We start from the raw sequence: 6,032 nt of genomic DNA, 5'->3' as shown, positions 1-6,032 counted from the left end.
AATACCCTTTTTTGTGTGTATTCTATTGGTAGTGGCCGCTAGATTTTGACATTCAAAAAAATAAATAGTAGTGGCCGCAATTGTCTATTTTCTATCGATAACGTTTTGCAGCACCGATACTCCTACAAAAAAATTTAATCACCAATATTATTACATTTTCACTAAATTATGAGCAGATTTGGAATAGTACCCAGTAAACAAGTATTAGTAGGACATTGAGGTGCTTACTGGTTCTTGTCATACCTGGGCCTAGGGTAGGGGGCCCGAAATTTTTTAGAATAGACAAACAAATCGGGACGGATGGAGTAATATGAAACAACAAAAATGATCATCACAACTTCTCAATCTTAGTATAACAGGGAGAACACAGAACAATGTACCCTCTTTATCAAGGTATGTGAGATGATTTGAATGCCAAAATTTGATGTTTTTGATGCTTCAGTTAATTTAGATTCTGTTCCCTCATTCTTTCCTCATTTCCTCTCTGACTCGTCTTGCAATTAAGCAGTTTTATATATAAGAAAATTCAAGCACACGCATTGCATGTGCACATCTTCTTGAAGAATTCTGTAGACTCCATGCATAATAGCATTCAATGTACTTTCAAGTATGAAATTCTTTGGTAGGATCCACTTTCACATATTGTGTAATTCAAGTAAAAAGTATGAAAACCATCTCTATGAGGCTAAGAATGCGAAAGAAAGATATTGTTAAACAACCTTTGGCTATAAATGCATATTTTAGTTAGGTTCAAAGATGATGGAGTTATCATCGGTATTATTGACACAGGTCCGGTCTAGTCTACTCTCTCTCTCTCTCTCTCTCTCTCTCTCTCTCTCTCTCTCTCTCTCTCTCTCTCTCTCTCATGCACACACAAACACAAAGGGCAACTCAACTCAATCTAAAAATTGGTTACAGGTGTATGGCCAGAGTCCAAAGCATTTATAGATGAAGACCTCAGTCCCATCCCCTCTCGTTGGAAAGGCCAATGCGACTCTGGACAAGCCTTGAACGCCACTACAGATTGTAACAAAAAAATAATAGGGGCTCGATGGTTCATCGATGGCTTTCTTGCTTCCAACAAGCAACCATTCAACACCTCAGAGAACCCAGATTACGTGTCCCCCAGAGATTCATTCGGACACAGAACCCACACGTCCTACACTGTTGCAGGTTCCTTTGTGGGTAACGTGAGTTACAAAGGCATTGGCCTAGGAGTACCGAGAGGAGGAGCACCCCGAGCTGGGTTAGCCCATTACAAGGCATGTTGGAATGGGCAGTGTGCGTCTACAGATGTGTTGAGAGCGTTGGATCAAGCTATACACGATGGGGTTGATGTGCTATCATTGTCTCTTGGCTCTACCATTCCTATGTTCTCGGATGTTGATGAGCGTGATTTGATTGCCACAGGCTCATTCCACGCTGTCGCCAATGGCATCATTGTTGTTTGTTCTGCCGGAAATGATGGGCCTTCTCGTCAGACGGTTCATAACACAGCACCATGGATCTTAACTGTTGCCGCTAGCACCATAGATAGGTCCTTTCCCACATCCATTACTCTCGGAAGCAACGAAACCATATGGGTATAGTCTTCTCTTTTTGGACATGTAATTACGTAGACTTACATTGGCTTGCTACATATTATTGTGGGGCGATGTGCCTCAACAACTTGCAAAACAGATACAAGACCTTGCTCAACTGCACCTTCTCTTATCTTTGCTTACCCACATTTAGTCATTTCTGATTCTTTTTTTCCTTGCTGTTGAATCCTAATCAGAAGCCTCAAATAAGTTCTATTTACCATTTGTGCATAGAGGGCCAAGCCATGTTCGCAGGTAAAGAAATTGGCTTCACCGGTTTGATGTACCTGGTCCTGGAGTCCCCAGGACTCATTCCGACAGCTGCTGGGTAATGGAATTGATGGTTACATGATTTTTGGTTCTAACTATGAAAGTTTATGTCATCACTTTATTCTCTTTGATTGTAGTGTTTGTGAATCCCTTTCACTTGATAACAACTCGGTGGTTGGAAAGGTGGTACTCTGCTTCACTACAGTGTCCATTCGGGTGCCACTGACACATGTTTCATCTATTGTCAAAGCAGCCGGTGGATTGGGTGTGATCATCGCTCAAAGCCCAAGAAGCAACTTAGCTCCGTGCAGCGATGACTTCCCTTGTATAGTTGTGGATTATGAACTTGGCACCGAAATACTGTTCTACATCCGTGCAACAAGGTATGTCATCATCATCCTTGGCAAAATCCCCATGGTCCACCTTGTTCTTTTCCTAAGCCTCTCAAGAACACTAGTAGGAAAACCTGTGTCAACCAAGATTGCTTGTTTTTCATCTAGAGGACCTAGCTCCGTTGCACCAGCTACTTTGAAGGTAAGTTTTGGTTTCATGTGACATCAAATATGAGTTGTCCCCTGCTAAAGTGCTATTCTAATTCATTTGACATCAACCTATTTACTATTTTACACAGCGAGATATAGCTGCACCTGGTGTGAGTATATTAGCAGCTGGTACTCCCATGAATCCCATTATGGATGGGGGTTTTTCCTTTTATTCCGAAACATCAATAGCAACTCCTCATGTCTCAGCCGTCGTTGCACTTATCAAATCATTACACCCCAATTGGTCCCCTGCCGCAAATCAGCAATAATCACAACGGGTACTCCTTTCTCCGGGTTTTTTTTTTTGACTTGACTTGACTCCTTTCTCCGTTTAATAACAGCTTAGCAAGGCCAGTGAATTGCCCCCAACTTCCTTGCTCAATGCAACTAAAATATGTATTGATATAATCGAATGACTTATGCAGCATGGCAAACTGATCCATCTGGAGAGCCTATTTTTGCCGAGGGGTCCCCAAAAAAGCTTGCTGATCCATTTGATTACGGGGTGGTCTTATCAACCCAAAAAAAGCAAGAAATCCTGGTTTGGTTTACAACATGGGCACGAATGACTACATACATTATCTCTGTGCAATGGGTTACAACTCCTCAGCTATATCTCAACTTGTAGACAAATCCACTGTTTGCCCCAATCCTCAGCCCTCCATTTTGGATGTGAATCTGCCTTCCATCACTATCCCAAATTTGAGAAAGGCCACTTCCCTAGGTAGAACCGTAACAAACGTAGGACCAACAACTCCGTTTACAGACTTCTAATTGAGCATCCACTTGGCGTAATAATAGTCGTAAAACCTGATACGTTGGTTTTCAACTCCACCACCAAGAAAGTTTCCTTTGATTTCTCAGTCTCCACAACCCATCATGTCAACGCAGGATACTATTCAGGAGCCTGACTTGGACAGACAGGGTGCATATTGTGAGAAGTCCCATATCTGTGAGAACACAAATCATACCATCTTTTACTGACGACTAGCATAGCTCCAATGTTAAAATTTCCACTCCAATAACTACAAAAACACACACACACACACACAACGAGAGAGTGAGAAAAGGGAAGATTAGGTCTGCAATGTAATGTAATAATGCTCATTGAAGCAAGAAATTTATAAAGATGAAAAGAGAACAGAGGTTCATTCAGTGACGTTTTCATTGTTTCCTAAAGAAAATCAAGATCGAGATTGAGAGAGAGAGAGAGAGAGAGAGAGAACATCTGAACTTGATTCTATTTCATTTTTCCCGATCTGTTTACAATGGAGGCCAGCTCACACTTTTATACAACACAACTAATCACTTGCTAATCATAACAGAAAACAGATTAACAGTAAACTAATCAGGAGATTAACTAACCAACTAACTCAACTCACTAAACTGCCACATGGCATCTTAAATGCAGAATTAGTGAGTCTTGCTTACACACCCCTGCAAACTCATGGGGGTAATGACCACCATGAGTTTGGACTTTAGAAACTGAAATCTAGCCACTGAAAGAGACTTTGTAAAGATATCAGCTAATTGATCCATGCTCCCAATGTGTTGAACTGAAATTTGTTTGCTTATCACTTTCTCACGAATGAAATGATAATCCACCTCGACATGCTTCGTTCGGGCATGAAATATAGGATTAGATGCTAGGGCTATTGCAGACAAGTTGTCACACCAAATCATATGAGGCAAAGAAGGAGAAATAGACAGATCAATCAGTAATTGTTGGACCCAAGAAACCTCTGCAGCAGTCTGAGCCAAAGCTCGATACTCTGCCTCTGTTGAAGACCTCGCAACAGTATGTTGCTTCTTGGCACACCAAGATATCAAATTGGAACCCAAAAACAAACAGAAACCTGTAGTTGAGCGACGGTCCAGGTGATCCCCAGCCCAATCAGCATCAGTGTAAGCTGTGAGAGCTAACGATCCAGGTACAAATTGAAGACCTTGATGCATTGTACCTTTAATATACCTAAGAATCCGTTTAACTGCAACAAAGTGGCTTTGTTTGGGGTTATGCATATGCTGGCAGGCAAGATTTACAGCAAAAGCAAGCTCTGGTCGTGTGAGAGTGAGATACTGAAGAGAACCTACTATGGTTCTGAACCATTGTTGATCCAAGAAAGGGGGATCAGGTTCTAAGATTGCAGGTTTTGCAGAGGAAGGAGAAGGACTAGGTTTACAATCAAACATTCCTGCTTTAAGAAGAAGGTCTGTAGCATACTTGGTTTGAGATAGAATAAGAGTAGAGCCATGATGCAACACTTCAATGCCAAGAAAATAGCTTAGTGAGCCAAGATCTTTCATCACAAACCTAGCCCCAAGTATGCTGATCAACTCCTGAACATATGAGCTATTGCTGCCTGTAACTAAGATGTCATCTACATAGACTAACACCAAAGTAATCCCTTGATCATTTTTCAAAATAAACAAAGATGCATCAGCTTTACTGTTAACAAACCCTTGCTGTAACAGAAACCCAGAAAACATAGCAAACCAAGCCCTTGGTGCCTGTCTTAGCCCATAAAGAGCCTTATCAAGTTTGCATACATAATGAGGAAAGGCAGCGTTTTTGTAGCCCAGAGGTTGCTTCATGTACACTTCCTCTTCTATAACCCCATGTAAAAAAGCATTAGAGACATCCAATTGTCTTATTTCCCATTGATGATGCACTGCCAAACTAATAACTACCCTTATGGTAGGTTGCTTCACCACAGGACTAAAGGTTTCAGTAAAATCTAACCCTTCAGTTTGTTGATTGCCATTAGCAACTAACCTTGCTTTATACCTAGCTACAGTGCCATCAGAATTCCTCTTGATTTTGAAAATCCATTGACACCCAATGATATTGGCATGATCAGGAGGTGGAACAAGATGCCATGTACCTTGGTTAACTAAAGCTTTAAACTCCTCAGCCATAGCCTGTTGCCAAACAGGATATTTAATAGCTTCTGAGAAATGTTTTGGTTCAGTTTGAGGTAAAGGTAGGGTGTTTGCAACTGCTGTTAATGTGAACTGAACTTTTGGTTTAGAAATACCATTTTTAGATCTAGTTGTCATGGAATGAGAACTTGAGGGCTGAGCAGGATTAGAGAGAGGAAGTTCTGACGAAACAGAAGAAGCGGAATCAATTGTTGGATCAGTGGGCACATGAGGAGAAAGTTGATCTGAGGTTGGAAAAGTGGGTGTAAAATCAGGCACAGAAACAGAAACAATAGGAGGAACAGAAAGATGAGAAGAAGAAAGGTTTGAAGAAGGAGTATTTGTTATAGGAGGGAGAGAAGAAGAGACAGGGAAATCAATATCAGTAAACTCAGTCAAAGGAACAGAAAAGGAAGATGAAGAAACATCAAGAGAAGTAGAAGAAGAGGATATAATTGTGTTATAGAGAAATTCATTTTCAACAAAACGTACATGTCTAGAGATATAGACTTTAGTTGTGCTAGGATCATAACATCTGTACCCTTTACTATTATCACAGTAACCAAGGAAGACACAAGGTTTGGATTTAGGAACAAGTTTATGTGAGGCATAGGGTTTGAGCCAAGGATAGCAGCAACAACCAAAAGGTTTAAGAAATGTATAGTCTGGTTTGGAATGAAAAAGAAGAGAGAAAGGAACTTGAAACTTTAGAGAAGAG

General features: G+C 40.8%; 1 pseudogene; it reads left to right on the top strand.

Annotated features, from left to right (window-relative positions):
• The first annotated feature begins 1,680 nt into the window (after positions 1–1,680).
• LOC131331931 (subtilisin-like protease SBT3.4) lies at positions 1,681–3,543 on the top strand (annotated as a pseudogene).
• The last annotated feature ends 2,489 nt before the right edge of the window (positions 3,544–6,032 follow it).

This window comes from Rhododendron vialii, chromosome 7a (genome assembly GCF_030253575.1).
Source record: "Rhododendron vialii isolate Sample 1 chromosome 7a, ASM3025357v1".
NCBI classification, from domain to species: domain Eukaryota; kingdom Viridiplantae; phylum Streptophyta; class Magnoliopsida; order Ericales; family Ericaceae; genus Rhododendron; species Rhododendron vialii.
The sequence above is the reverse complement of the archived record's forward strand: the minus strand, read 5'-3'. Positions and strand labels throughout refer to the sequence as shown.